The following is a 12408-nucleotide window of genomic DNA, read 5'->3' on the forward strand; positions in this document are numbered from 1 at the left end:
TGTAGCTTATTTTATACCTAATAATTTGTACCTCTTAATCTCTTACTCTTATATTACCCCCTCTTTCCTTTCCCCCACTGGAAAACACTGGTTTGTTCCCCATATCTGTGGTCTGCATCTTTTTTGTTATATTCACTAGTTTGTTATATTTTTTAGATTCCACATATAGGTGATATCATACAGTATTTGTCTTTCTCTGTTTGATTTATTTCACTTAGCATAATGACCTCCAAGTCCATCCATGTTGCTGCAAATGGCAAATTTTCATTCTTTTTATGGTGGAGTAATATTCTATTGTATAGATACACCACATCTTCTTTATCCATTCATCTGTTGATGGACACTTAGGTTGTTTCCATACCGTATACATTTTTTAAAAAAAAAAGTTTATTTCACTGGATGGAACTCTTTGAGTTCTGTTCCTCCTCCCCCCCCCACCACTGTACAGCAAGGGGATCAAGTTATCCTTACATGTATACATTACAATTACATTTTCCCCCCACCCTTTGTTCTGTCGCAACATGAGTATCTAGACAAAGTTCTCAATGCTATTCAGCAGGATCTCCTTGTAAATCTATTCTAAGTTGTGTCTGATAAGCCCAAGCTCCCGATCCCTCCCACTCCTTCCCCTTCCCATCAGGCAGCCACAAGTCTTTTCTCCAAGTCCGTGATTTTCCTTTCTGAGGAGATGTTCCCTTTTAGATATAATCTCTCTCTTTTCTCTGTATTTGCTCCCCTAAGTATTTTCAGGTTCTCCTTGGATCATTTCCATAGCCAATCAATTTCAAAAACTTTTCCTCTACACATAACATTCCCATACTATGGCCTCTTTCTATATGCATCATTTCTTGTTTCATCTTTTATTTCTCTGCCTACCAGCTTTAAGTTATCCATTCTGCATCAGAACTCCTGTAGGAAATTTTGATTCTCTTATACTTACCACTTTCTGTCTCAGTTTAGAATTACCCAACTCCATAGCTGATATCCCTTGTGGGTTATAAATTGTTTGAGAACATGATCTGTGGCTGACTCATAGTTCTATTTGCCATAGCCCACAGTACAATGCCTTGTTCATGATAGGCACTCAGATATTTTTGTTGAATGAATCAATGATTAATGAGTGGGTGGATGGATGGATAAATGGCAGGTAGGGAACACGAAGTGAAGTGGAAAAACTTTGGACTTAAATTTCCAAAGAATGGAGTTCAGATCCAATTCTTCTACTTCTTCTCCTTGTCACTCTGGACATGCCTCTTTGGGTCTCAATTCCCCCCAAAAGAAAAATGAGACATTAGGAGCTGCCTTACCTGAAGTTGTTCTGAAGATCAAATGAGGTATTTTATGTGACAGCACTTAATGAACTATAAAGAACCTTAAAAAAAAAATAGAAGGAATCAAACAGTGATTTGAAGGCTTTCCATGTAAATTGTACTTCAAGGCATTCAGATAATTTCCTTCTCTGGTACTATGACAAGCACACGCTCATCCTTAGCAAGACAGGTTGAAGACTAAAAATACAGAGACAGTTGAAAACATCAGCATGAACCATCCTTTAAGTTGTCCTCCCAGCAGCAAGCAGGAGTGAATTTTGATAATTGGGTGTGTGTATATAGCACTGTTATTTTATATTACGAATCAATTATTTGTGTTGAAAAGTATAAAAAACATTCAATGTGTTTTACAAACACTGTGTTGTTCTTATTCTTCCACCTTGGGAGACAGTTGGGTGCTCTGCTTCCCTTAGAAACACGATGTACAAAAGGGAGATAGTTGGGTGCTCTGCTTCCCTTAGAAACACGATGTACAAAACTATACTTCCAAGGTCTTCACAGCTCAGAGATAAGATGGGGGCCTAGAACCAAGCAGCAGGTCTCTGGCTCTGCCTGTGACTTCTGAGCTGAGGGGATTCCAGCAGACGCCCCCCTCCCAACCCCTGTTTGCTCAGACCCCAGGTCTCTGGTTCACTGTGATTCTCTATTGCTGCTGCTTGGGCTCCCTTCTCCTTATGGGGTGTGCAAATGGAGTCCAGACTGATGTATCCTTCACAGGCTACCAATGACCTTGAGGATACAGGGGCCTATGTTACAAGTCATAGGGGGTGATCTGGGAGGTCTAGCTCCCTGACCATTCTTTAATGGTTCTCTCCCTTTGAGATGTGGCCACTTCAAGCCAAATGGAGAAGTACTCTTTATGTTATAAAGTAATTCTATTCTTGTTTCCACTCCCCTTTCCAGGTCTTGGACAAACAGTCCCTGTGCAAAGTGTAGAACCAACAGAAGTATGACTAGGATATTTCCTATCATACTTTCCCCCCAATAATGGTTTTTTGACTACAGCCCAAGCATATGCCTCTTTCAACAGCCTCTGCTCTTAAACTAAATCTCTTCCCATGAAGATCCTTGGACCAATGGACCCATCCCTCCTATTAATACATTTGCATACCCAGCACTCATCATAAAACCATGAAAACAACTTCATCATATTTCATCTTTGCTAAGTACAGGCCATCATCTAGCACAAATATCATAAGGTCTCAGATATAGGACCTTTTTTAGAGTCTGTCCTTTTTTCCACTTGTGGGTGGAGGCATTATAACATGGTGATTAAGAGGATGGACTTAAGAGCCAGGAGGCCTGAATTCAAACTTCAACTCAACCTTGAGTAAGTATTTGTAGCCTCTCCAGGGCCAGCTTCCATAAATAGAGGGATGACAATATCTAGTTCACTGTGGTTGTGAGGATTATCAAAAGTGTGCATAAGCTAGATCATAAAGCAAGCCTCAACTAATTTTGAAGTATTGTGATTGTTCAAAGTATGTCCCCTGGGGGAGTTCCCATTGTGGCTCAGGGGTTAACAAATCTGACTAGCATCCATGAGGATGCAGGTTCGATCCCTGGCCTTGCTCAGTGGGTTAAGGATCCAGCGTTAGCCATGAGCTGTGGTGTAGGTTGCAGATGCAGCTTGGATCCTGTGTTGTTGTGGCTGTGGTGTAGCCCTGCAGCTGTAGCTCCAATTTGACCCCTAGCCTGGGAACTTCCATATGCCAAGGGTGTGGCTCTAAAATGCAAAAAAAAAAAAAAAAAAGAAAAGAAAAGAAAAAAAGAAAGAAAGAAAGAAAAGAAAAAGAAAAAGAAAGTAAAGTACATTCCCTTTAATGAAGTTAGAAGCTAATAAAAAATTACTAGAATCCGAAAACAATGGATATGTGTATGTATAATTGAATCACTTTGCTATACACCTACAACTAACACAATATTGTCAATCAACTATACTCCAATAGAAAATAAAAATTAAATTTAAAAAAAATTAATGAAAAACGAGACCAAAAAAAAGATTCCCAGAAAATCTCCAACTGATTGGAAATTAGGGAACCCATAGCTCAAATAGGGTACACGATCTTTGTCTGCCTGGTTTTCCTACGTGTACTATATTCCTCAATTATCACTAAAAAAAATAAAATAAAAGCTGGGGGAAGGAGTTTCTATCATGGCTTATTGGAAATGAATATGACTAGTATCCATGAGGATGCAGGTTTGATCCCTGGCTTTGCTCAGTGGGTTAAGAATCAGGCGTTGCTGTGAACTGTGACGTAGGTCGCAGACACAGCTCAGATGTGGTGTTGCTGTGGCTGTGGTATAGGCCAGTGGCTACAGCTCCAATTTGACCCCTAGCCTGGGAACTTCCATACGCCGCAGGTGCAGCCCTGAAAGGACAAAAAAAAAAAAAAAGCTGGGGTGTAAAAGTGGCCCAAGCAAAGAGCCTAATTAAGTGCTACCTACCAGGCGTCTCCCTTTGCATCACATGCAGACAACTGGGTGACAAAGGACTGTCAGAATCATGGGCTTGGGCCTTCTTCTTCATGCAAGAGTATATATTCCCACTAATCAGGAGAGTGTCACCCTTCCGAATGCACACATCTGCACAAACACGCAGGTGAATTTAATCATTTTCCAAGGAAACAAGCACATTTTGCAGACTCCTGAAATAAAAGAGGTTTTATAGGCAATGCACAATTTACTCAGCTCATTCTTTTTTCTTCAGTAAATATAGGAATCATGGGAGGACAAGGCTGGAGATTTTTTAAGCACCGTTTCTAAGAAGTATAACTCACAGCCTGGAGGCCTCGTGGGCCGGAAGGGGTGCTGGCTGATTCACTGGTGTGATAGCTGGAGGACCGTGCAAATACTTCCAGCTCGCTAAACAATTTGCAGTTGGCTGGGACCAGGACATTTTGTGTTTGCACCCATGCCCAGCATTTCCATTAGCACATATGCTAAGGATATATCTCCTAGGAAACACGAGGGATTAATGATAAAAATGTGAATCATCATCCAGGGTTAGGAATTAACCAATCCTATTCCACTCAACAAACATTTATAGAACAACTGTATTTAGTTAGACATTGAGCTAGGGTAACAGTGCCACTAAAGGCAAACATCCAGATGGACTTGTTATAGAGAAAGCATTGAGTCTCAGATCAATTTCACAGACAGGCTGATCTAAGAAGTGAACCGTGGACACAGAGTTGGAAGTTTTGTGTCCTAGATCAGGGTCTAAAATTTACTCGCTCTGTGTCAGCAGGCAAGTTAATTAACATTACTTGTTGTTGCAAAGCAAAAGAAGAATAAACCAGTCATTTCCAAATAAGATAATGAATGTGAAAGCTCTTTGAATACAGTTTAGGAGGCTCTTTGTGCCATGCTTGGAATGAGCTCTAAGAAAGTACTTACCATGAGGTGTTTTTTCTGGGGTTTTTTGTTGTTGTTGTTGTTGTTTTGGAGAAGTGTACAGAACAGTGCTTTTCCATTTTTGTAGAAAAGAGAGAAAATGAATACATCTATGGACTGTTAAGTGCATAAGAATGTCTTCAGACGCATACACCAAAAAATGGTAATATTGCTGACCTCTGGGGAGGATTATAGAGTGGATGGTTAAAATGACAAGGAGGTGAATTTTTGAGATAAGGAAATTGAAACCTGTAGAGGTTAAATAACTTGCCCGAGGACACTTGGTGAATATCTCAAAAAGCAGGAATTCAAAATTAGGGAGTCTAATCATAGAATTGAGTCTTACCACCCTGCCCTACTGCCTTCTGATGTTCCAAGGAAAGGATATCTCCATGCTGGAAAGGTTAATAGCCTCTGCTCTAAAAGCACTGCCATCATCTGTAGAATTCAATCTACCAACCATTTTCCCCCATTTCCAGGCTGATGTGCTACCCTGGCTGAGAACATTATGTGTTTCATTAAATTACACTTTATTTCTCTGGTACAAATCAATACAAAGTCACAATGATTTCTCTAAAAACATACGCAGCACTCCTGTCCCCGGTCTTTTCTTTTCTTCAACATTCTACCCTGAGAGCTGGAGAAGAAGCACTTATTTTTCACAGAAATGGTCCTCCCTGGATGACACCGATTGAAATGTTGTTCATGTTCAGAAGATGTCCGAACAGAAAATATGTCGAATTTGATTTTGTTGACGCTTTTCCAAAAGTCACTGTCCACTTCAGGGATCTTTGGCCAGACAACCCTCGACTCCGCTCACCTAATTGCAAAGGTTTGCACCGGCGTTTAGGTTGTGCTGGTGGTTTCTGCATTCTTCTCACCATGCCTCTCCATCAGTTCTGATTCAAAGCCCCCATCAGCCAGTTGGAGTTCTTTTCAGAAATGTTTGGTGGGACACGCCTCTTTCAAGAATGACGCTAAAACTGATGTTCTCTTGGTTTCCATTATCTTAGCAGACTTCAAATTGATATCCTGCTGGGTCACTTCAGTGACCAGAGTCACCCCCACCCCCCTGCAAACAAGGCCTCCGTTTTCTTGCCCTTCCTCATGCCAGTAACTTCACTTCCGTTCAACTGCAGTTATCTGACTCCCTGGGCCACACCCAGGCTCAACGTTGCCATTCGCTTGGTATGTGAGACTGAGAAATTCCCTTGTCTGATCATAGCTCCTTGAGCCTCTGTCTGGAGAGCCATAAATCCATTCCAAAGTCCTCTTCAAGAACCCAGTACCCTCAGGTCATCTGGCTTCACTTTCTTTTCTGTTCAGCTTTGTTCCCAAGGTCAAAGGCTTCAAACCCAATAACTGTACCATCCTCAGTCCCTCACTCAATTATTGTTCTGCCACATACACTGGAATGACTCCTAAGTCTTAAAGAAGCCAAGTCTGTGCCTCTGCTTCTGCTCCCAGGCTGCCTACAGTAGAGAAAAAAAATCACATAACCTTGCAGACTGAAGAGTCTCCAACAAAGCCTCAACTCATGTATCCTTTTCCTAGACCCTAGTAAGTTCCCTTTCCCACTCACTATAGAGGATATACTAACGCTTTCAGTTAGGATTGTATTTAGTTGCCTACAACTGAAACACAAAATAACAGTGGCCTAAACTTGATCTAAGTTTATTTCTTAACTAGGTAAAAGAAAATCAGAAATTGGCAAGCCAAGTGTGTTATGGAGATACCACTATAAAGTCATCAGAACCTAGGTATCTACCTTTCTGCTCTGCCAGCCTCAGCAGATAGCCTCTATCCTCAAGATTATCTCATGATCCAAAACGGCTGCTGGAGCACCAGCCACCATGCTCTAGACAGCCAAAAAGTGAAAGGCCAGCAGGGCAAAAGGGCTCTGCTCAAAGCTGAGTTCTCTCTCTTTAAGAAGCCTGCCCAGAAATTCCAGATAACATATATTTATAAAACATTACAGTCACACAATTACATTTAGTTGTAAGGGAAACTGAGAGGTCTTTTAGCTGTCTATATCACTCGCCTAAATAAAATCAACTCTATTACTAAGAAGGAAGAGAAGAATGAATTTCAAGTAAGCAAAAAACTGCCTCTACTACCTCCCCTTAAACGCTCTACTTCACACTACTGTTCTCATTTCAATCTGATAATTCAAATCTTTTACTGAGAAAAGAGACCATCAGATGTATATCTCTCCCCTCCACTTCTAACTTACTGGTTTATATAACCCACGCATAGTTACTTTATTTCTATCTCAGAAGAAGTACCTAGACTCTTCCTCAAGGCTAAATAAAACCTGCTTTTAATATGTGCAGTTTACTTATGTCAAGTATACATCAATAAAGCTGTTAAAATTTTTTAATTCTTTAAACTCATTTACTTCTTAATCCCTTACCATCTGTTTGACAGTCATTATTGTCCTGAAACTCTTCTAGCTAGGATCAACAATTAATATCAAATTGCTAAATTAAATTCCTAAATCAAGTAAGTGTTTAGAAAACAGTTTGGTGGTTCTTCAAAAGTTAAACATAGAATTATCATATACCCCACTATTCTACCTACATGTATATTTCCAAAAAATGGAAGATACTTTAAAAAGTATATATATTCATAGAAGCACTGTTCATGATAGCCAATAGAAACAGCCCAGACACCCATCAATGGATGAATGGACAAAATATATAAAGAATGGAATATTATTCAGCCATAAAAAGGAAGGAATTACTGGTAAGTGCTACAGTGTTGATGAATCTCAAAAACATTATGCTATGTGAATGAACCCAGGCACAAAATGTCACCTCATATAATCCCATTTATACGAGATATTCAGAATAATTAAATCTACAGAGATAGAGCACAGATTGGTGGTCACCAGGGCCTGGGGAGGGGGTGGTGAGAAACTTCTTAATGCATCCAGGGTTTTACTTTGAAGTAATGTAAATGTTTTGGAAGTAGATAGAGGTGGTGGTTGTACAACATTGTGAATGTATTAATGCCACTGAATTGTTTGCTATAAAATGGTTAATTTTACATTTTGAAAGTTCACCTCAATAATTTACTTAAAAAAAAAGTGTAGTCCTCAACTAACTCATACTTTTCACCATGACTTTCTACTTCCCAAATTCTTCCTTCCCTTAATTTCTTGAAATTAATTTTGTTTGTTTTGTTTGGGGGGGGGGTTGAAGGGTTTTTTTGTTTTGTTGGGGGTGTTTTGCCTTTTTTTTTTTTTTGGTTGTTCACATATTCTTCTGGCTATTTTCTCACTGTTTTTTTGGATGGCTCAATTTTTTTTTTAACCATGTGATTTTGGAGGATTCTCTAGATTATTTCTGTCCTCTTTTATGCTTTTTCTCCCAGGCTTTTCACGTCCGTTATTTCAGTTCTATTAGTGAAAACTTTACCCTCCAACCCTCATATTTTTGAATAAAGAACTTCTATTCCAGATAAGAAATAGTATTGGAAAACCCCACTGGAATGGAACTCTTCCTTCCCATGGAAGGAGGATTGACTTATGTAATTGAAGAGTGACAAAAGTCCGATGCCCATTTTTATGCAGTCCTTTATTAGGGAGAGGTTAAGATGTTGAAGTCCATGGTTCTCCTGTGGCTGTGCTCTCTCTTTCTGTACCAGCCTTGGTGTGGAAAACAAAAGTCCTGCTCTCTTCCACACGTTAAATTTAAGTGTGACCTTAGTCACTTCAAATCAGAAGGGAGAGTTTTAGGAAACCCAATTGCAGCAAGAGAGGCAAGCCACATTTGCCATGTTTATCAGGCCAGTCTTGCTAGTAATGAAACAGAACATTGCTCTCCCCCTATTGACACCTTTATTTCTCTATTAGTTCTTATTTCAGAAAAAGAGGAATATGAGCTTTTATCCCCTTAAGCCTCAATAGTCTCCAACCACAACATCAGTGCTGGTCGTTCCCAAACCTGTCATTCTGGCCCTGACTCTTATTTTCAACTGGCCCCCTGACTGTCTTCCCCATACATCCCAAACTTCTCCTATATTATTTTTTGTGTGGCTGGCTTTGAAACCTTTAACTTTGCTTAGGCACAATTTTTGAAGCAGCAAAATATATGACCCAATGGAGGTTCAAAATGATTAAACATTAGATCATGATATAATTGACGAAGATTACAAAATGGAGGAATCTCAAGGATGGAAGGATCTAAGGAGTCATTTTTTCATATTCTTGATCTTGAAAAATGGCCCAGCATCCACCCAGTCTCAGGAAGAGAAGATGAATGGCAAAATTTCACAAGAGCCTGAAACAGGAACAAGGAGACCATTAAGAACCAAGACAACCGACCTTGTCCTTCTTTAAATCTTCTCATTATTCAAGGAGCTACTGCAGTGCCCATCTCACAAGTGCTTTTTGTTTTTTGTTTTCTGTTACTTCTGGTTGCTTTAAAGAGTTTCTCTTACTTGCAACCAATATCTGATTTTTTTGCATTCTTTATATATATATTTTTTATGGTTACCTTTTATCTTTTTACTTATTTTTACTTTTTATATTTTATTATAGTTGATTTACAATGTCTTGGCAAAGTCACCCAAGAATATATGTATATATATTCTTCTTCTCACATTATCCTCCATCATGTTCCATCGAAAGTGACTAGATAGGGTTCCCTGTGCTATACAGCAGGATCTCATTGCTCATCCATTCCAGATGCACTAGTTTGCATCTACTAACCCCAAACTCCCAGTCTATCCCACTCCCTCCCCCTATGCCATGGCAACCACAAGTCTGTTCTCCATGTCCATGAGTTTGTTTCTTTTCTGTATATAGATTCACTTGTGCCATGTATTAGATTCTAGATATGTCATATATAGTATTTGTCTTTCTCTTTCTGACTTACTTCACTTAGTATGAGAGTCTCTAGTTTCATCCATGTTGCTGCAAATGGCATTATTTTCTTCTTTTTATGGCTGAGTAGTATTCCATTGTGTATATATACCATATCTTCTTAATCCATTCATCTGTCGATGGACATTCAGGTTTCCATATCTTGGCTATTGTGAATAGTAAATATACCTGGACAAAACTTTCATTGAAAAAGATACATTCTTTATACTTTTTTCCCATGTATTCCTTGAGCTTGAAATAATTAAAGTATGTTTTTAAGTATAAACTTACATAGCCACCTATCTTAGTCTGTTTGGTCTGCTATAACAAAATACCATAGACTAGGCTTACAAACAACAGAAATTTATTTCTCACAGTTATAGAGTCTGGACATCTAAGATCAGAGTGCCAGCTTGGTTGGGTTCTGGTGAGAAGTCTCTTCTGGATGGCAGACTGCTATCTTCCCATATCTTCATAAGGCAGAAGGCAGAGAGAAAAAGGAAGCTTTCTCGTATATCTTCTTATAAGGGCACTAATACTGTTCACAATAGCTCCACCCTCATGACCTCATCACCTCCCAAAGGCCCCACCCACCTCCTAATACCATCACTTTAAGGGTTAGGGTTTCAACACATGAATTTTTGGGGAGGGCATATTCAGTCCATAACACCACACTACACTTAATCTTCTCTGTGCAGTGAACTGATGAACTGACTCCTTGTTCAGCCTCTTTCTCCCCCTCCTGCTGCCGTGCTTGTCCATACTGCAGATGCTGGAAGATTTAAAAGCTTCATTTCCAGACTCCTTTGATCTAGGGTAGAGACACAAATTATATCCCACCAATTAGAGGCACATATGCAAAATATAAAAGGTGGAAATGGGCCAGAGACCTTCTCCTTGTGCCTTTTGCACTGCTTTTCTTCTGGCAAACATTATCTTGGAGACAGGAGATTTTGCTATAGTAAGACTTCAGTGTCTGTAGGAGAGGCAGTTGTGATAGAGGCAGTGGGGGTTGTAGTCTCCTGACTTTGGCTTCCTGATCCTTGGAGGTGCCATTCAGATCACACAGTGTAGGTCCTTGGCTCCAGGGTGGTGAGTGCTTCCATTCAAAATTTCTAGGCATGGCCTCAGAGATGGTAAGTTTCCAGGGGTTGGTCCTACTGTTCTTATAGAAGGAATTTTGCTAGCAACTAATTTCCTTCATTAAATCTTTCTTGCATAAAATAGCTAAAGTGGCTTCTCTTTCCTGCACTGACTCTTAACCAATACACTATCCAACTTTCTATCCCCAGTAGCAGCAAAGAATTAAAGAGAGATATTCATGATTTTACAGCCAGAAACCCAGGAACTCCCAGATCCTGCTCTGCACATCTCCCCCTTCCACTGGAGTTCCTGAGGATTTTCTAAAAAAGGAATAATAAATTTTTTAAAAGTACCACTTTATTAATAATTGTGCACAAGCTTCAAACCCAAGTGCAATGCCTTGGTAAAGATTACAGTGGGCCCTGGGATGTCCTGCCCCAAGTTTCCATCTTGGCATCTTATCTCTTTGCCTGAACATGGACAGGAAGGAAGTTGAAGAGAGAGTGAGCCAACAGAGTACCCTAGAACCCACCTCCTCACCTTGCTCTGACAAGCAGGAGAGTAAGAGAAGAGGTTCATACATTTTCAGGTATAGGAACCTTACCACTAGTCAGCATGGCTGGATCAAATGTCCTGGGCCCTGGCCATGTAAACAAACAACTCTCTCCATGAGGGAAACTAGGCACGGAGCTGAGAAAACTGGGTCAGCCATGGGAAAAGCAAGGCATGCACGAGAAGGGACAGGCCAGGCAGAGCAGAGGGGCAAGGACTGGTGAACATCCTAACGGTATTCTCTTCTGTCCCATGTAAGTGCCCCAAAGTACATTTATATCCTGTCTGTCCCTCTGAATCCACTTGTAGAGCTAAATCCTTCCATCTTCATCAACTTGTAATACGTGGGAGTGTGTGTGAAGGAAAGGAAGATAAGAGCAATGGGGAAGTTGACCTGTGGGTCTTGGTATTAATAAATCAGGAGCTATTGATCATCATCACCAGATGTGTATGAATTTTTAAGATTAATTGGCCTTAATGAAAATACTAGTGAAGACACTTCTAGAATATACTGATTTTTCCTGGAGGGGGAGATTAAAAGTAGAAATCCTAGAATAGGACGTTTGACTTAACCAATCTGGGAGGCAGTGGGTAATAGGAACTTTAGAAAGTTCCTTTTAAAGTTTGGCAGTTCTACTCTGCACTCCAAACTGGAAGCGCCTTGAAATTTTTGCTGTCTCTAAAACTCTTCCTAACTCAAATAAATCAACAAACATTACCCTCTATCCTGGTAATAACTACCTCCTTAAAGACACCCCTGTCAATCCCCCTTACTTTTACCTGTGCCAAAGAAAATAATACATCTTTCTGAAAACAAAGAGCCTAGAATTAAGATTTTTTTTTAATTCAAATTGATCCTTTGTGAAACTAGGCAGGATAAAATCAGAAAAGCTATATCATCCAGAAAATAAAATTCTATTTTGTCTGTATTGTTGAAAATATTGTTTACAGTGTTGAATTATCTGATCATGAATGACTCAAGTTGACAACCAAGTCCTTAACTAGCACTCTGACAATATTTAAGGCTCTACATCAATACTATCCTCGAGAATATATCTCAAGAATTGTGTCAGCTCCACCAGAGATGAAATTTCTTGGGGGCAAAAACTGTCTCATTAACACCTACATCCTTCACAGCATCAGTGTGCCATAGTAGATTCTAGGAACCATTGGATGAAT

Source organism: Sus scrofa, chromosome 6, assembly GCF_054392235.1.
Source record: "Sus scrofa isolate SSC_HxYL_T2T_F1_AM1 chromosome 6, Sscrofa_HxYL_maternal_Yorkshire_Landrace_v2.0, whole genome shotgun sequence".
NCBI lineage: Eukaryota > Metazoa > Chordata > Mammalia > Artiodactyla > Suidae > Sus > Sus scrofa.